The sequence below is a fragment of the Macaca thibetana genome, chromosome 8 (assembly GCF_024542745.1).
Source record: "Macaca thibetana thibetana isolate TM-01 chromosome 8, ASM2454274v1, whole genome shotgun sequence".
In the NCBI taxonomy this organism is placed as follows: domain Eukaryota; kingdom Metazoa; phylum Chordata; class Mammalia; order Primates; family Cercopithecidae; genus Macaca; species Macaca thibetana.
Genome location: NC_065585.1, coordinates 29,978,819 through 29,999,706, shown reverse-complemented (window position 1 = coordinate 29,999,706; position 20,888 = coordinate 29,978,819). Strand labels below are relative to the sequence as shown.

General features: G+C 38.4%; 1 long non-coding RNA gene across 1 annotated transcript in view; it reads right to left on the bottom strand.

Moving 5' to 3' along the window:
• Nucleotides 1–2,430: 2,430 nt before the first annotated feature.
• LOC126960632 (uncharacterized) overlaps nt 2,431–20,888 on the bottom strand; it is a 72,137-nt gene continuing 53,679 nt past the window's right edge. Inside the window, exon 3 of the long non-coding RNA XR_007728087.1 lies at nt 2,431–2,571. This is a non-coding gene — a long non-coding RNA (uncharacterized LOC126960632). The remainder of the gene's footprint in view (nt 2,572–20,888) is intronic.

Below are 20,888 nucleotides of genomic sequence, written 5' to 3'. Positions count from 1 at the left end.
TATTATTCTACATACAGGACCACAGTCTTTATGATGTAGAAAATTGTGAAAACATTTTTACATGTAATCTGACATGGTACATATTTTTCTTTTATTTGTCAACTTAACCAGAATACCCATGCTGATCTTTTTGAAAATTTGGTTAGAAGATCTGGCTGTTTATTTTGACACTTTGACATTTTCTAGTTCATCTTTGTTTAGAAAGCCGAATTTTAAGTATTAAGTCACTAAATGCTTTAACAAGTGGGATACCCTGAAAGTGCTATATCCATCATGTTGAATAAGTTTCAATTTTTTCAAAAACTATAGAGACACAAAAAGAAACACCCTGTAGGCATCAAAAAGAAAAAAACTCAATGCCACAATTGTATTCTAATGGCTAAAGGCATTTAAATCACCTACATTTTGGAAACATTCACACCTAGCAGCAAATATTTGGTTTTTATAACTCTCAGACTTTGTCTTGTTCTTTTAAATAAGATTCTACAGATAGATATTTCTACCCATTGTCATTCTAGGGGAACAGTTTGTTTCTTGATAAAGTAAGGGCCTTGGAAGGGGAAAATATAATAAAATGAAAAGAGTACCAAAGTAAGAATTAAAAAGTCCATATTATTGTCCTTGTTCTGCCACAGGTATGATGAAAAATCTCAGACAATATACTCTGTTTAGTCTTAATTTTTAATATTTTTTTAGCCTTTTCTGCCTTTGGCTTCCTGATAGCATTATAGTTGAACAAAATTTTCTGGAGCTAATAAAACAAAAAAGGGATGGAGTCATGAATCATAGAGGTGGATAATTTCTAAACTGTCTTCTATTTCTCAAATCATATCAAACTATAGTAACAAGCAAAGTCCTTGATCGTGTGAAAATCGATGTTATCCAGAGCACTTATGAAAGTAACATAAATATTATTATTTTACAACATAATATTAAAATCCTCCTGTTACATTGGACTTTTAGTTCCTCCAATATAAGAGGTATGAGAGAGAGAAGGTGGGTGCAAATGCGCATAAATTTGTTCCTCTGTTGGTGAGAATATGCTGGTAATTCCCAGCTAATGGCTCCTCTTCCTTCCTCTAGTTTGTGATAAGTGACTTTGGACAGCATACTTCTATGAACTTCAGTTTCTCCCCTCGGTTGACTAGATAACATGAGAAAACACATTTGAAAGAGGCTAACACTCATTCTAAGTACTCAGTAAGAGTGTATTTCTGTAGGAAAATAAGAAAAGATTTTTCTTAATATTTGAGGTTGGATAGCAATATAATTTTTAATGGTCAAATGGTAACCTTTATAGAAGAACCAAGTATGTGAGGGTAAACAGAGTTACCAAAATATCAGTCAAGGACATCCAAGAATAGAGGCATAAGGATACAGTATGTATAAAGAATGGCAAAGTGCTCTATGGTGAGATGGCTACATGGTGTGTTGTCAGGAGTGGCAGCAAGAAGAAAAGCTCATTGATCTAGAGACCTTTTCCATAATCCATAGGATAGTGTTTCAGTTTTATCTTAGAGACTTGCACTCTCCAATATAGTAGCCACCAGCCACGTACGATTGTTGACCACTGGAAATGTGGCTAATGTGACTGAGAAATTAGATGTTTTCTTTTATTTAAATTAATTTAAATGTTCAAGCTGAAGTGATGTATACTTGTATTAAACACAAATTTATTTGGGGACAGAATTCCATTTCACTTTAGTTGCTGAAAATTTGGTATCCTAGTTGAGATGTATAAAGCATAAAATACATTTTAAAGGCTTTATACAAATAATATGAAGTATTAATAATTCTTGAAGTAATTGCATGTTGGTATAATAATATTTTCTATATATTGGGTTTATAAACTATATTATTGATCCCTTAGCATTATAAGCAAAATATTGTGAATATGAGTATGTATGCAATTGTGTTCATTTTTCTAATGACATGTGTCAAGGCTTTTACCATATTATAAAAGGAGGTAAATGACACTCTCTGGTGGAAAAAAAAAGACTAAAGTCATTGATCTATGATCTATGTAGACTAAGAAGACATGGATAAATAGAGAAAAAAAACTGAATACACAACCTTGGAGAAGGTTCACATTTATATGAGAAAAGAATAATTAAGTAGAAGTAGACTAACCCTCAAAATGTAATTAAAAATAAATGACAGTTTTTCATAGGCTTTTAATGATTTGAAAAACTTGGAAAGAGTGTTTGCAAGCTGGAATACTTTATTGTTTGTAAGGATGGTTCCCATGAAAATATTTTTTGATCATGCTCTTTTTTGACTAAGATATAGTATCTGCTAGGGTATCTGTATCTAGAAGTAAGATCTCCATTTTTAAATACCATTTCCTGCCCCGGAGCTGGGAAGTGTCTAGCTAGAACATCTGTGAGATAATCAGCAACTACTCACCAGCTATCTCAATGGCCCCGTGTCCTGGAAGTTGAAGCTGGTCATTTCAAAACAATGGGGAGACTGAGTTGTACCCCCATGGGCAGCTGAGAATTTAAATGGATTTCAGGTGCAGAGGTAGTATCACTTACCACTGAAGACTTCTAACAGGAACAAGCTTTGGACCTGGGAAAATTCAAAATAACAGAACAGATGTAATCATAACAAGCCGAGCCACAGCCTTGTAACTATAGCCCCAGAAAACTGTGGCTCAAAATGGATTCACATATGGACTCATTGTAATGCACTCATTGAATAAATCAGTGAAGACCAGAAAGAAGGCAAAAATTTTAATGAATATGTCTTTTCCCAACATGTTTGCTCAAGCTTAAAACTCCAAAGGGCCTCTCTGCCATTGCACAGGTTGATGACAAATTTTTGCCATTATATAAACAGACTGGCAGTTTACAGAAGGAACACAGGGAGAATGAAAATGAGATTGAAGTCAGAAGACTCTCATCTAGAAGTCTGTTCTAAGATCATTAGATGTGTCCTCCTAGAACTTCACTTTTTCGTCTTTCCATTGAAAAGATTGTACTAACGGACATTGAATTCCTTTCTTTCCCTGACCTTCAATGGTTTTATATCAAGGTATCATTAATAAAAGAAAAATTGACATCGTGCATGGCTTAGGTTTTTGCTTAACTAGCTTAAATGTAAGCACTCTATTCAGTATTATTTTCAGCTCAAGGATTATAGATAAATGATTTGTGTTTAAACTCAATTCATTTATTTTTATTCTCAATTGGTATCCAAAATTGAATTTCTCAACACTTATGCAAATCATAGCCAAAAGAAAAACAAATAACTGAATGTGGGTTTTTTTGCAAATATTTCTGCATCAGATAATCGTAAAAATTTGGTTAAAGTATTTACTTTTTCCACATGTTCGTATTTTATTTTCAAATAAGACAGAATATATATACACACACACATATATATTTAAAATTCACCTTCTATGCTTTCAGACAAGCTTTCTACAAATGTTGATTTTCTACAAATTATTTTCATTTGTGTAATCTAAGTCACAAAATGCACACTGCTAGTAGGAGTAACTCTATTATTATTCCCATATATATGAAACACACTAGGCAAAGCATTACACATATTTCATCCTCACAACTAATACATATTATTTCACTCATTTAACATAAGAGAAAATTTAAATATTAAGTAAGTAGCTCAAGGTAAAATAGCAGATAAGTTGCATAACCAGGAGTAGAACAAAGGTTAACCTTACTCCCACTTCTCATGATGTTTTCATTTCACAACTCCTCTTCTCCTACTTTACTGACTGTTTTCCTCATCCACTAAACATTGCACATGATCCGGCTTTAACTCCAGAGGTTGGATAAAAGGTCATTCCAAGATCTTTGAACAAGTCTTTGCATCTCTTTACTGAATTATGTAAGTATTCACTTTTGTGGAAAAAAATTTATGTCTATTGGCATTTGAAATTTTCCATTTTTCACCTAACCAAGAAATTTGGGAAGCAAACTGGAGAATTTGGAGTCTCCCAATGAGCACTTTTACCATAATAGTGACCCAAATTATTTAACATCTATTAGAATCTTCTCAGTGACAGAAGATCAACAGTTTAAAAGTAATTCATTCCTGTAAGATGAATTTCTAGGTTTTTAGAAGCTATACCTACGGAATGAGTAAGAATATACATTTATCATTCCAAAGTCTTAATTTTATTCTAATCTTCTCATTGAAATTTCAGAATAATATATTCAGACACTAACTAACATCTCTTTATAAGCTTAGATGGTTCAGAAGCAATTAAAATCCACTATATTTCAAAGTATTGCCATCCTCTCCTTCCCTACACCCGCTCTTCTTCAATGTTTTCTATCTTAGGAAATGTTTCCTTTCTTAGCAAATGATACCATCATCCACTCAGTTTCTCAAACAGAATCAACAAGATTTGACAGTTTCTTGGGAGGGTTAGATAAGAAGTAAAAATGTCCTTTGATTCTTTCTTCTTTCATTCTCACTAACACTGTCATCTCATTGTTAGTTTTCTCCAGTTGTCTTTTAATTGATTTTTTCAAGCTTTTGAAAAATTGTTGAGCATATAAATAAATGTGCACCAAATAAATTGAAAACTGAAGCCAGAGGTCTATGTGGGCCAGGTTATAACCTCATTTCATGGTTGCACAATCACCTTCAATGAGATCATGAGAGGTTTGTCTCCAAGTGGGATTCTAGGTAATAACAAATGCTTAGAACTAGTAAACTGAGCAGAGATTCAAGAAGCAAGACTGTTTCATGTGGATAGAATGAGGCTCCCAGAGACCTCGGACAATACAGAAAAAGAGTGGAAGCCTTCAAGAAAAAAACATTGATTTCCTTTTTAAAAGTTAATGAAACTTTGATTATGTTAATAATAACAACAAATGTTATCTACCAATTGTTATATTCCTAATTTGCGAACAGGGGCAAATTATTTAGATTTAAATTATATTATTTTTGTATCTGCATAATTAAAGTTTCTAACTCTACCACAACAACTTGCTTTCAGATTGCTGATAATGTGATAAAAATAAACTATGTTTTTAAGCCCCATGGTATAATTTTCTATTCTTTGCCTGCAAATTAACCCATAATCAATATAGCTGCATGGGTCCCTTTATTTTCTCCTGTGTGAAATTGTTCTCTTCTCATCTAAAGTATACTAACTTATTAGATATAAATTTCAATGTCATACTATTATTTAGCCTGCCATAATGTAAATATGACATCACAGAAGTCATCTGTTATAACAATACCCATTAGTACTGATTCTCCATTTGGTTGGTAGGCTACTTATTACTGCCCCAGTATCAGAGTTTATTACTGGTCTGTTCAGGGATTCAGTTTCCTCTTGGTTCAGACTTAGGAGGGTGTATGTGAAACAGCAAAAATGGCAGCCTGCCCCTCCTGGGAATTCTGTCCAAGGGAGGTCCAGGCCTGTTGCTGGACTGAACATACATGTAGGTGGCTAAAGACCCCAGTTGGGAAGTCTCTCCAATTCCATTCCTCCTCCTCTCCTGGGAGGAGGAATGGAATGGAATCAGGGACCTGTTTAAAAAAGAAGTCTGGCCATGTTTTCGTAGAGCACCTGTGCTGTGATGGGGGTCCGCTTCAGACCCCAGTCACCTCGGACATGCCAAAGCCCAAAGACTGGAATAGGTAAGGCACCCAAACAGCAAAGATGACAGCCCACCCTTCCCTCCATGACCTCCATCCCAGGAGGCCTAAAACCACTGTTAGCCGGGGAACACTGGTGGAGGTAGCCAGAGAACCCGATTGAGAGGCTCCACCCAGTGATGAGAAACAGGATTGGGGACCCACTTAAAGCAGCAGCCTAGCCATGCTTTTACAGGGCCACTGTGCTGTGCTGGGGATCCACTTCCACCCCTCAATCGGCTTGGGCTCTCCTAAGCCTGAAGACTGGAATAGGTAAGTTGCCCAAACCCCAAAGACTGTAGCCCGGCCTCCCTCTGGGAGCTCTGTCTCAGGGAATTTTCAAATCTCTGTCAGCCGGAGAATACCAGTGGGGTTGGCTGGAGGTCCTGGCAAGAGACTGAGTATAATCCAACCTGTATTTTCAGTGCCTGCGTTATCTGACACTTAATGCGTTTGTAGTAAATGCAGAGTTGATGCTTAAAGAATAAATAAATAAATATTTATTTGATTTGATTCCCGTATCTATGAATGTTCTCACCTATAGTCAAGGCAGTTATTTTTCTAAATAGAATAATATTTTTTGGTGCTAATAGCTCCTTATCTTTAACACATACAGCAGGACCTGGATTAACCAGATTATTTTTAATGTCTGCTATTTCCTCTATTCAAAGTTAATGCTAGAGTTGACAATTTTCTTACTTCCAGTAAAATAATGCGTATTTTAAAATCCTAAAAATCTAAAGCTCAATCAAGAAGAACTCATAGTACAAATGCAAACGCAGTAGTTAACTCTCTAATATGTATTTCCCTTTTTATTGAAGAGAAGCCTACACCTGCCACTTAACTAACTTACAGAAATGTTATTTAGATGTTATTTAGAAAATAGGTGTGAAGAATTCCGTGAAAGGTGATATACAACTACAAAGTGTCATTATAATAGTCAAGCTGGTATTTTGATTCTTGTGTCTCTAGAAATTCTGTTTCTCTTACAACAAATTCTTGAATCATTTTCAGAAGGTTGCTGCACAAGTCATTCTTCACATATCAGATCTAATGGCCCATATGCTACTTAGGAAGCATTAGCACCTTCCTACGGAAATATTCACTAACACATGATGCAAACTTCTGTAGCATTAGTTTGCAGGTGCAAAATTTGTTATAATATAAAGACATATGAGCTTCAGTTTTTACAGCATTTAAATTCACTTTTCAGTTGTAATCATTTTTTAAAAATTATTTTTTCCATACATGGGAGGGGAAAATGCTCTTTCACACTTTTAGGCAACGTTAACACAGAAAATTAATTTAATTTCACCTTTGAATGTAAAAAGAACTTGAAAAACATATAATTCTTAAACACAGGTGATAACACCAGGATTCCAATAACCCCATACTCTGTTCTTAGAACAGCTGCATTTATAGCTGCCCCTCTATGTATCAAAAAACTAAGACCACTCGGGCGAGGTGGTGGGCGCCTGTAGTCCCAGCTACTCGGGAGGCTGAGGCAGGAGAATGGCGTAAACCCGGGAGGCGGAGCTTGCAGTGAGCTGAGATCCGGCCACTGCACTCCAGCCTGGGCGACAGAGCAAGACTCCGTCTCAAAAAAAAAAAAAAAAAAAAAAAAAACAACAACAACTAAGACCACTCAAGGAAAGATATTTTACACAGGAACACTGAAACTGGTAAATATAATGCTAAAAATAATGTTAGATAAGGAAGCTACAGAAGGTTTCTTAGGGATTTTCTAAATTTCATTTCATGCATTTCCTCACTTAATCTTCAAGGCAACCCTATAGTGTGGATGCTCCTATCCTTCCTGTTTCCTATTCAAAGAAACCAAACTTAAGAAAGTTATAGCTAGGACAAACTCATACAACCGGCATTTGGAAAAGGTGAGATTTGTCTACCACTGACAGAGCAAAACTTGGGGCAATCTGCATTACTGCTTGCCAGCATTTTAAAAAGTCATCGATGCTGAATTCTTCAACTTGTAGAATAAGAAGTGTAAATCTTGAAGAACCTGTTCCTCAGTTATTATATATTTTAAAAAAATAATATTAAATAAATTACTGTAAGGGACATTTTAATCCTGGAAAGGAAGTACTATAAGACATGAAATTCAGGTCACTGTCGTAATTCACAAATTGCCAGCAGAGAAAAGCCTTCTATTGTGATTGTGCAGGTATCATAACTCATAACCCAAATATCAAGAGGCAAATCTGTATGTATTTGTAGTTCAATACTAATATTCCTGTGAGTTACAACCTTCATTCACAATACCCACTAGCACTGATTCTCCATTTTCTTCATCTGAGACTTGTACGTAGAAATCAAAGCCAAAGAGCTAACAGCTTATTTACAGAAGAAGCAACAGTTGGAAGGTATTGGTGACTTTTGTTTTAGCTGGTTTTTACTCTATGAAAAATATGTGTTCAATTCAGAAAGGAATATATAATGATTATATAAATATATAATCATTCATTCAGCAAGTATTTACTGAGAACCTACTATGTAACAGGCACCACTGCTGGGTACAGAGCTGACAAAGTCCTTGCTTCCATGGAGCTAAATATTCTAGTTATCTAATTAAAAGTATGTGATTCTAATTTTTAAATACATAATTGTCTAATAGCAATAGGCAGCAAACAAACTGGCAAATATAGTGCCAAGTACCAAAAGGTGGATGTGTGGTAACGTGGGTAGCATTTACCATAGAGATAAGAAAAGGCCTCTCATATAAAGTGACCTTTAAAAGGTACCTAAAAGAAAACAGGGAGTGAGTCACGCTGACATAAAGAAAAGGTCCCAGAACAAATAGCAAGTGCCAAAGCTTTGACATGCAAGCTGACTTAGTATCTTCATGAGACACAAAGGAGTTTGATGTGGCTGGAATGGAGTTAGGTGAGTTGGAGAAAATGGGGGAAGAAGGGGAGCCTGATAGGAGACTAAGTATTGAAGATAGTGTTGAGAAGGGTGAGGTACAGATCTTGTAGAGAGCACAAGAAAGCTTTTAAGTATTTCTTCAGAGGGATTTGGGAAACCATCAGTGAATTTTGGCTAGACGATAGATTTGATGATGTGCTTTAAAATAATCACTCTGAAAACAAGGTTACAAATAGTCTGTAGGGCAGCAAAGGCAGAAACAAAGAGAAGAGTCAAGAAGCAGTTGCAATGATACCACTAAGAAATGTCAGGGACTTAGATGCAGGAAGTCATGGTAGAAGGGGAGGTGTATTCTGATAGTGCATGTAACAGATATCATGACAGACTGGATGTGAGATGTGACAAAAGGAATCTAAGATGACTGACATGAGTCACTAAAGAATGAATTTGTCCTACTCTGAAATGGGGCAGATTAAGAGGGGAGCAGGTGGGAGAGGAAGATAAATTTAGAGTTTGGCCTTGAACCTATTCATTTGTGATGCTTATTAGATATTCAAGTAGTGATGATTATACAAGTTTGGATTGCAGGTGAGCAGTCCATGTTAGAGATACAAAATTTGGCTGTAAAATAATTAAAGGCCATAGGTGTGAACAAGATCACTTAAAAAGTGAATATAGATGTGGGATGTAAAGGTCCAAAGAATGAGCTGTGGGGGATTCATTATTTAAAGAACACAAGACTGAAAAAGAAAATCAGGTAAGGCATAGAAGAACCAGGTAATAGGAGCCCTGGAGGTCATGTGAAGAAAGTGTTTAAAGAAGGACAAGATAAGCTATGGCAAATGCATCTGATAAGCTTATTTACATGAAGATTGAGAAATGATCATCAAATATGACATTATCTAGTCACTAGTGATTGGTCTATGGCAATTTTAGTTCAGAGGCTAGAAATAAATTTGGATTAGAATGAATTCAGGAAAGATTTGAAGGAGACTTGCTGCCAATGGCAAGTGTAAACACAACATGGTGACTATATTTTTCTAACAAAAATTCAGGATATATGGTATCATACATCATCTGTTAGGAGTCAGAACATTTAAACTTAATACTGTTCTAGCAAACCCAAGATCTACACTGGTATGTTACAATGCAATTGTATTTACATTCAACTTTCCTTTCATAGAGAAAGCCCAGTAACTAATCTTCACAAATTCTCAGTTCCTAAAGATAGCTTGTCACAGCAGGCATCCATGGTGGATTGATAAATATCTATCAAAAGCTTTAGTCCTTGTATGATTTAGTAGGATGTTTCCTGAAGCATAAGGCCAAATACTATTTCTAAATTTAAAATATCCTCCATATTATGTTTATGCAAGTGTGCTTACTACCACATTTTCTCTCCATGAATAATGCATGTCCTATGCAACTTGAGTCACAAATAAGAAAAATGCTATACATCTAAAAATCCATATTAAATACAAGAATAAAAATGCTTTTCTGGATAACTTAATCCTTGAAATAAAAGGAGTTACTGGGTTACTTCTATACAGAAAAGAAAATAAAGTCGAATAATTTTCTCCTTTTCTCTCTTATATTTTTTATTGCCATTAATTTCCATAACTGTTCAAATAAATGAATTCTACTTTAAAGCCACAGGGCAAAATGAATGGGTCATTCTAGACCAACATGAAACAGCCAAAGTAGTGGAAAGTATATATACTTGGAATCAAAAAATGCAAATATGATTGCTACACATATCTCTGACACTTTCTTATTTCAAACAAGTCAAGCAAGCTCTATCCTGTCTAGATCATACAAACATTATCTTATTAAAATTTAAATTCAAAAGGAAAACGCAATTGTGGCTATCAGGCTGCAGGATTACTTGTGACTGATTATTTTAATGGATTGACTAACTTGTCAGCTAGAGCTTAATAAAGTATGCCAGCTATTAATTAGGTAGTCATTGTCCCCACTGTCTCTAGTAGAGTGAGCTCTGGCTTCAGCTGTCAGGAGATTGGGAATTGAATTTTAGCTCCAAGGTATACCAGTTAAATGACATTTTGTTGGTGATATGATTTTGGATCTTAGTTATATTATCCATAAATTAATAGCATCATAGTTGTTGTGCTTATGTGTTAGAGAAAGACAGACTGAAAGAGACAAAAGTGAGATAATGTATGCTCTGATCAGTGTTTCCTCCTGTATCCTCAGACAATTATTTCCTCTTTTTTGTCTTCAACTTCTTCCTCTTTTCTGCTCAAATTAACCTCAATCCCTCTCTCGGCCATATGTCCTTCTCCATCTTTTGTTTCCTCCCCGTTAAAGCCAATTTTTTAAGAGTTGTCTACATGTGCACACACTTGTGCTCTCTCTCTCTTCCTTTCCATCTTTCAGTCCTCACTTTAGATAAAACATTTTGCAGAAAGTCTTCCTAGTCTGTTCAACCAGTACCTACAATTAATCTCCATCCACAAAAATGTATTACTCATACCCCCAAAATCACATTTTTTTCTTAAATTCCCATTTCTCAGGTTTATAACTTGAACAAGAGGAAACAGTATATATCCTCTTGCTTAAGCCATAAACTTTGGAAAATAATCTTCACACCTGCTCTTCTCCAACTCGCTGCAATTAATTCATCACCAGGTGCTGTTGATTCTACCTCTATGCACTTCCAAATACTTCTCCCTATGGCAGTTACATAAAATTACCTCCTCCATCATTTATTGTCTGAATTCCCCCAATGGCCTCCTAACTGGGCTCCTTGCAAGCATATTTGCTGAAAGTAATACTTCTAAATGTAGTCTTCCTCTTTCTTAAGAACCTTCAGACCAGATGCAATGGTACACGCCTGTTGACCCCACTACTGAAGAGGCTGAGCTAGAAGGACTGCTTGAGCCAAGGAGTTTGAGGTCAGCCTGGTCAACATAGCAAGACCCCAGTCTCCAAACAGAAAGATTTTTCAGTAGTTCCCTATTTCCCATTTCTCTATTTCCTTAGAAAAGTATCTAAAATTCTTTAGATTCATTTGATTTTAAAAGTCAATGTAAATCTAGATGGTGCTAATTTGTCCACTGTGGTCCCTTGCCACTCTCCCCTATAAGATATACACCACTGATTTTGAATTATTGCCCTCCCCTTTTTTGTACATGTACCATGTCCCTTCATCTCTAGGCTTTCACATTTGATTATCTCCTGTGGCAATCTCTCGTGACCCGAAAGGTTTGAACAAGTGGACACATCATGAAATCTCATTTAGTACTTGTAACAGTCTGTTCTACTGCTAATGAAGACATACTTCAGACTGGATAATTTATAAAGAAAGGAAGTTTAATTGACTCACAGTTAAGCATGGCTGGGGAGGCCTCACAATCATGGTGGAAGGCAAAGGAGGAGCAAAGTCACGTCTTACACAGCAAGTGGCAACGAGAGTTTGTGCAGGGAACCTCCCATTTATAAAACCATCAGATATCATAAGACTTATTCACTACAAGAACAGTATGGGGGAAACCACCCCCATTATTCAACTATCTCCCCCTGGTCCTGCCCTTGACACATGGGGATTATTACAATTCAAGGTCAGATTTGTGTGGTGACACAGTCAAATCATATCATTATGCCCCTGGTCCCCTCACAAATCTTGTGTCCTCACATTCTGAAAGCCAAACATGCCTTCCCAAAAGTCCCCGGAAGTCTTAACTCATTTCAGCACTAACTCAAAAGTCCACAGTCCAAAGTCTCATCTGAGACAAGACAAGTCCCTTCCATTTATGTGTCTGTAAAATCAAAAGCAAGTTAGTTACTTCCTACATACAATGGGAATACAAGTGTTGGGTAAATACAGCCATTCCAAATGGGAGACACCGGCCAAAACAAAGGGGCTACAGGCCCCACACAAGTCTGAAATCCAGTGGGGCAGTCAAATCTTAAAACTCTAAAATGTTCTCCTTTGACTCCATGTCTCACAACCAGGTCATGCTAATGCAAGAGGCAGGTTCCCATGGTGTTGGGCAGCTCCACTCCTGTGCTTTTCAATTGTACAGCCTCCTTCCTGGCTGCTGTCATGGGCTGGCATTGAGTGTCTGTGGCTTTTCAAGGTGCACAATGTAAGCTGTTGGTAGATCTACCATGCTGGGGTCTGGAGGACAGTGGTCCTCTTCTCACAGCTCCACTACACAGTGCCCCAGTGGGGACTTTGTGTGGGGGCTCCAACCCCACATTTCCCTTCTGCACTACCCTAGCAGAGGTTCTCTATGAGGGCCCCACCCCTGCAGCACATCTCTGCCTGGACATCCAGGCATTTCTATACATCCTCTGAAATCTAGGTAGAGGTTCTCAAATCTCAATTCCTGACTTCTGTGCACCTGCAAGCTCGACACCACATGTAAGGTGCCAAGGCTTGAGGCTTGCAACCTCTGAAGCCATGGCCCAAGTTGTACCTTGGCCCCCTTTAGCCACTGCTGAAGCAGCTGGGATGCAGGGCACCAAGTCCCTAGCCTGCACAGAGCACTGGGACTCTGGGCCTGGCCCACAAAACTATTTTTCCTCCTATGCCTCCTGGTTTGTGATAGGAGGGGTTGCTGTGAAGTCCTCTAACATACCCTGGAGACATTTTCCCCATTGTCTTGGCAATTAACATTTAGCTCCTCATTACTTATTCAAATTTCTACAGCCGGTTTGAGGTTTGAATTTCTCCTCAGAACATGAGTTTTTCTTTTCTATCACAACATCAAGCTGCAAATTTTCTGAATTTTTATGCGTTGCTTCCTTTTAAACATAAGTTCCGATTCCACACCATGTCTTTTGAATTCATAAAGCTGAACGCTTTTAACAATATCCAAGTCACCTGTTGAATGCTTTGCTGCTTAGAAATTTCTTCTGCCTGCCGGGCACGGTGGCTCAAGCCTGTAATCCCAGCACTTTGGGAGGCCGAGACGGGCGGATCACGAGGTCAGGAGATTGAGACCATCCTGGCTAACACGGTGAAACCCCGTCTCTACTAAAAAATACAAAAAACTAGCCAGGCGAGGTGGCCAGCGCCTGTAGTCCCAGCTACTTGGGAGGCTGAGGCAGGAGAATGGCGTAAACCCAGGAGGCGGAGCTTGCAGTGAGCTGAGATCCGGCCATTGCACTCCAGCCTGGGAGACAGAGCAAGACTCCGTCTCAAAAAAAAAAAAAAAAAAAAGAAATTTCTTCTGCCAGATGCCCTAAATCATCTCTCTCAAGTTCAAAGTTTCACAAATCTCTAGGTGAGGGGAAAAATGCCACAAGTCTCTTTGCAAAAACACAGCAAGAGTCATCTTTGCCCCAGTTCCCAATAAGTTCCCCATCTCCATCTGAGACCACTTCAGCTTGGACTTTATTGTCCATATCACTATTAGTCTTTTGGTCAAAGCCATTCAACAAGTCTAGAAGGTTCCAAACTTTTCCACATCTTCCTGTTTTCTTGTGAGCCCTCCAAACTGTTCCAACCTCTACCTGTTTTCCAGCTCTAAAGTCACTTCCATATTTTTGGGTATCTTTTCAGCAGCACCTCACTTCTGGCATTAATTTACTATATTAGTCCATTCTCATGCTGCTAATAAAGACATACTTGAGACTGAGTTTAATTGAGTCACAGTTCCACATGGCTCAGGAGGCCTCACAATAATGGCGCAAGGTGAATGAGGAGCAAAGTCATACCTTACTTGATGGCAGGCAAAGAGAGCTTATGCAGGGTAACTCCCCTTTATGAAACCATCAGATCTCATGAAACTTATTCACTATCACGATAACAGTATGGGGGAAGCCATCCCCATGATTCAATTTATCTCCATCTGGCCCTGCCCTTGACATTTGGGTATTATTAAAATTCAAGGGCCAGGTGCAGTGGCTCACAACTGTAATCCCAGCACTTTGGGAGGCTGAGGCAAGTGGATCACAAGGTCAGGAGTTTGAGACCAACATGGCCAACATGGTGAAACTCTGTCTCGACTAAAGATACAAAAAATTAGCTGGGCATGGTGGCACACACCTGTAATCCCAGCTACTCTGGAGGCCGAAGCAGGATAATTGCTTGAACCTGGGAGGTAGAGGTTGCAGTGAGCTGAGATCGTGCAATTGCACTCCAGCCTGGGCTACAGGGCAAAACTCCATCTCAAAAAAAAAAAAAAAAAAAAAAAAAAAATTTCAATGTGAGGACACAGCCACATCATATCAGTACTTCTCCCAGTGAAGCACTTTTTCAAATTATATTGATATGCTGTATCATTATAATCTGAGGTCCACATAAATACATCTGTTGAGCTTAGGTTGAATATCTCAGAATTTTCTTAGTGTTTGGCACTTAGTGACTAATCGATTAAAAAGTCTGATAAAGAATTGTGCAAACTGTTAACCATTATATAATTGAAAGGAATATTATCTAATTGAAATTCTTGTAAAACACAGGTATAAACAACTTAAATTTCTTATACCTATTGCCACCTGACTGAATTTACCATTTACATTTATGTTTTAGAGAGAGCAACTATTTACTTGCTCCATAAAAAACTATAACCCAAAGAAATTTTTTTTCAGTTGTATCTGTTGAAACTATAATTATACTGCTGTTTTGTGTAACAATCATTTACATTTCAAAACATAGGAAGAAGGGTATTTATTAGATAAATCCAAAAATACAGGTAAATCTTGGTTTTTTATAATGGATAATATAATGGAGGGCTTCTATTAAGTTTAATGTAAATTTTTTTAATTCAACAGTAGTTCATATAAATGAAAGAATCATAATTTTCAGAAATCCTCAGGCGATTTTTTTTAAGTGAATAATTTGTCAACAAACGAGCCACAATTTCAGTTTAGTGAAAACAGTTTCTCTGGCTGGGCACAATGGCTCACACCTGTAATCCCATCACTTTGGGAGGCCGAGGCGGGAAGACTCACCTGAGGTCAGGAGTTCAAGACCAACCTGGCCCACGTGGTGAAACCGCATCTCTACTAAAACTACAAAAATTAGCCAGGCATAATGGCTCACGCCTGTAATTGCAGCTACTCGTGAGGCTGAGGCGTGAGAATCGCTTGAACCCAGGAGGTGTAGTTTGCAGTAAGGTGAGATTGTGCCATTGCACTTCAGTCTGGACGACAGAGTAAGACTCTGTCTCAAAAAAAAAAAAAAAAAAAAAAAAAAATACAGTTTCTCCAGTTTGTTTGCTCAAAGAGATTCAGGTCTACATTAAAAAAAATTATTAATGATTTGTTTGATAGTAGAGAATAAGCATCACTATAATTAGCTGCTACAGATATCTAAAACATGTAACAAAATATATCATCTAATAAATTGCTACTAGCTACTAAAAACTCTCCTAGAAGCTTTTAAAATGTTATAGTTTTTCATAAAATCCTTTCTTCTTAGGGAGCTATTTAGATTGTGCTCATATAACTTGGCTAAAAACTACTCATTTGGATTTTGGAATACCCCATAGTTCTACAATGGATATTTAATTTAACCACTGCCTCGTCAAATGGATTTTTCTCCTGAAGCTATCAAAAAGACATAACTGAAAACATATGTTATAAACAAATTACCTAAATGGTAGTGTTTCCTTTATCAATTATTGAATAACAAATCAAACCAAAATGTAGTGGGTTCAAACAACGAAAATGTATTATTGCTCATGATTCTTGTGAGTTGACTGGAACAATGCATTGTCCTTTTGTAATTGAAGTCACATTTAGAACTGCAATAAACTAGGAACTCAGCTGTGGCCAGAGTATCCAAGCAGGCCCTCATCCTCCATCGTCTCAGACTCTCACATGGCCTTCTCACCACTGAATAGCATAGCCCAAGATTCTTTACAGCATAACATTTGACGCAAAGCAACAAGCCCCAGTAGTCAAGTGCTTTATCAAGCCTTTGCTTGTGTCATGCTCGCTAATGTCCTGTTTGCCAAAGCAAGTTACATGGCAAAGTCCAAAGCCAGCATGAACAAGAACTACTCGAAGCCTTAGAAACTGGAAGGAATGGCCATTGGGGGCCACCAGGGTAAGACTACTGTAGACAATTTATGTTTATATATTTCTGTTGCCTGATCATTTATTAAAAGTAAAATCTTGACTCAGCATCAGCTTCCATGCAAATATAACTTTAAGCAAAACAACCTTGAGGTTAGGCACAGTGGCTCCCACGTGAAATCCCAACTTTTGGAGGCTGAGGCAGGAAGACTGCTTGAGGCCAGGAGTCTGCGACAAGCCTGGGCAACAAAGCAAGACCCTGTCTCTACAAAGTATTTGAAAAATTAGTAGGGTGTGATGGTGCACACTTGTAGTCCTAGGTACTCAAAAGGTTGAGGCAGGAGGATGACTTGAGCCCAGGAGTAGATGGCTACAGTGAGCTATGACTGCATTACTGCCCTCTAACCTAGGCTACAGAGTGAGATTCTCTCTCTCTCTCAAAAAAAGGGCAACCTTTCTTAAGTTGCAACTTAAATATTAGAAACTTTGAAGTCTCCATTTATACATGTGCATTGCTGTTGTTATTTTTTTTGTTGTTGTTGTTGACAGGCTCTTACTCTTGCCCAGGCTGGAGTGCAGTGGCACAATCACGGCTCACTGCAACCTTAACCTCCTGGGCTCAAGCAATCCTCCCACTTCAGCCTCCTCAGTAACTGGGACTACAAGTGCATGCCATCACACTTCTAAAATTTTTTTTGGAGAGAAGTCTCACTATTTTGCTCAGACTGGTCTAAAACTCCTGGGCTCAAGGAATCCTCCTGCCTTGGCATCCCAAACTGCTGGCATTACAGGTGTGAGCCACCACATTCAGCCTGGGCGTTCTTTTATGTTGATTTGCATTTACTTTTTTATGAAGTCCTGAAGATTCATATATAATATCATCTGTATATTTGAACTCTTATTCTAAAATTAGAAATTTTAAGTGTTTGCATTGTTTTCATTTTGACGCATAAGTTTATGTATAATGTTACTTAATATTGGCTCAGATTTTTTTTTAAGTTTAACATTTGTCTCTACTATAGAAGTCGCAGAAGCATATTGCCAACTTGGAAGACACTTGCTATTTCTGGAGTCATGGCTTTATAATGCATCATTTCCAAGTCTTGTTAAACAACTAGACTGGGGTTGTATCAATCAGAATACTTTCCATTCATTCAGCAGTGCTATCTTCTTGAAACTCAAGAGTTGGAAACCAGAGACTATACCAGCTGAGTTGATTCTCTTCTATGATTGCCACAGTTCCTGGAATTATAGAAAGTTTTCCCAGATAAATAAGAAGAGATTAGAGTACTTTGTTTCAAAACATATATTATATACACCTGTTCTCTTACACTTTCTTGTTACCTTTTCCTCACACCTTTTTAAAATGAATTATTTAATTTCATTAAATAGTGAAATTTAGAGTAGGAAAGGGTTCTAAAAGTCAGTTACCTGACTTCTTTTTCGTCTCTTTAATTCCCATAACCTCATGCCAAATACTTCATCTTCCAAAATGGGTTTTGATATATGAGAGAGGTTTGCTACCTCAAAGGCGGCTATATTTTTTTTTTCCGAGATGGAGTCTCACTCTGTCACCCAGGCTGGAGTGCAATGGCACGATCTCAGATCACTGCAACCTCTGCCTCCCGGGTTCAAGTGATTCTTCTGCCTCAGCCTCCTGAGTAGGTGGAATTACAGGTGCCCGCCACTACATCCAGGTAATTTTTGTGTTTTTAGTGGAGATGGGGTTTTACCATGTTGACCAGGCTGATCTCAGACCCCTGATCTCAGTTGATCTGCCCGCCTCAGCCTCCCAAAGTACTGGGATTACAGGCACGAGCCACCATGCCCAGCCAAAGGCAGCCATTTTTTAACAGCTTTGCCTTTTTGAAAGTTCTTTCTTATGATGAGACAAAAATATCTCTCTACATAATTGCTACGTATGAATTGGAATTTCTATTCTGGGGCCACATAAAACAAGTCGAATCCAGCATTCCTGGTTTCCGTGTTTAGCACTATGTCCCCACTGCCTAGACCAGTAGTTATTTAGATTGTGCTCATATAACTTGGCTAAAACCTACTCATCTGGATTTTGGAAGGCCCCATAGTTCTACAATGGATATTTAATTCAACCATTGCCTCATCAAATGGATTTTTCTTCTGAAGCTATCAAAAGACATAACTGAAAACAAATGTTATAAATAAATCACCTAAATGGTAGCGTTTCTTTTATCTATTGTTGGATGACAAATCAAACCAAAATGTAGTGGGTCAAAACAGAGGAAGTACTCAACAAATACTTGGTTAGAGAGAGAGAGATAACAATTACTGAATGCTTACGATATGTTAAACATTGTATTAACTTCCTTAGACATTGTACATTATCACATTTGAAGGCATTTATCAAATTTCTGCCTCCCTATGTACAATTACCACTATTCCTCTTCAAGACTAAATATCCACAGATCATCCAAGAGTTCCCCAATGTGACCTGGTTGTTATGGAGTGAATTGTATATTACAAAATTCATATGTTGAAGGCCTAACTCTTGTATCTCAGAATGTGACCATATCTGGAGATAGTGTCTTTACAAAGCTAGTCTTGTTCAAATAAGGTATTTAGGGTGGGCCCTAATCCTCATAAAAACAGAAAATGCAGACAGAGGAGACAGATGATGAAAAGGTGATGTGAAGAAACACAGGGAGAAGATGGCCATCTACAAGCCAAAGAGAGAGGCCTGGAAAAGATCCCTCCCTCATCCCCTCAGAAGGAACCAACATCTTGATTTTGGACTTCCAGCCCCCAGAACTATGAGACAATAAATTTCTGTTGTTTAAACCAGCCAATCTGTGGTACTTTGTTACAGCAGCCCTGGAAAAGTAACTTTGTCTTCTCATGATTTTCCTGCACAGTCTTAAAAATACCAATGACAATAGCTACCATTTTATTCAGTATGCCAACTACAAATATTATTATCCCCTTTAAAACTTAAAAAAATTGACAGACCAGCCAAGATGGCTGAATAAGAACAGCTCCAGGCTACAGCTCCCAGTGTGAGTGACACAGAAGATGGGTGATTTCTGCATTTTCAACTGAGGTACTGGGTTCATCTCACTAGGGTGTGTTGGAAAGTGGGTACAGGACAGTGGTGCAGCCCACCAAGTGAGAGCTGAAGCAGGGCGAGGCATCGCCTCACCCGGGAAGCACAAGGGGTAAGGGAATTCCCCTTCCTAGCCAAGGGAAACCGTGACACACAGCACCTGGAAAATTGGGTCACTCCCACCCTAATACTGTGCTTTTCCAAGGGTCTTAGCAAACATCACACCAGGAGATTATATCCCGTGCCTGGCTCAGAGGGTCCCATGCCCATGAAGCCTCCCTCATTGCTAGCACAGCAGTCTGAGATCTAACTGCAAGGTGGCAGCAAGGTTGGGGGAGGGCCCCCAACATTGCTAAGGCTTGAGTAGGCAAAGAAAGTGGCCAGGAAGCTGGAACTGGGTGGAGCCCACCACAGCTCAAGGAGGCCTGCCTGCCTCTGTAGACTTCACCTCTGGGGACAGGGCATAACCAAACAAAAGGCAGCAGAAACCTCTGCAGATTTAAATGTCCCTGTCCTACAGCTTTCAAGAGAGTAGTGGTTCTCCCAGCACGGAATTTGCGATCTGAGAACGGACAGACTGCCTCCTGAAGTGGGTCCCTGACCCCACGGGTACCCTAACTGGGAGGCACCCCCCAGTAGGGGCAGACTGACACCCCACACGGTTGGGTACCCCTCTGAGACGAAGCTTCCAGAGGAACAATCAGGCAGCAACATTTGCTGTTCAGCAATATTCACTCTTCTGCAGCCTCCGCTGCTGATACCCAGGCAAACAGGGTCTGGAGTGAACCTCCAGCAAACTCCAACAGACCGTCAGCTGAGGGTCCTGACTGTTAGAAGGAAAACTAACAAACAGAAAGGATACCCACACCAAAACCCCATCTGTATGTCACCATCATCAAAGAACAAAGGCAGATAAAACCACAAAGATGGGGAAAAAACAGAGCAGAAAAGCTGACAATTCTAAAAATCAGAGCTCCTCTCCTCCACCAAAGGAACGCAGCTCCTCACCAGCAACGGAACAAAGCTGGACAGAGAATGACTTTGACGAGTTGAGACAAGAAGGCTTCAGATGATCAAACTTTTCCGAGCTAAAGGAGGAAGATTGAACCCATCACAAAGAAGCTGAAAACATTGAAAAAAGATTAGACAAATGGCTAACGAGAATAATCAATGTAGAAAAGTTCTTAAATGACCTGACAGAGCTGAAAATCATGGCATGAGAACTACGTGACAAATGCACAAGCTTCAGTAACTGATTTGATCAACTGGAAGAAAGGGTATCTGTGATTGAAGATCAAATGAATGAAATGAAGTG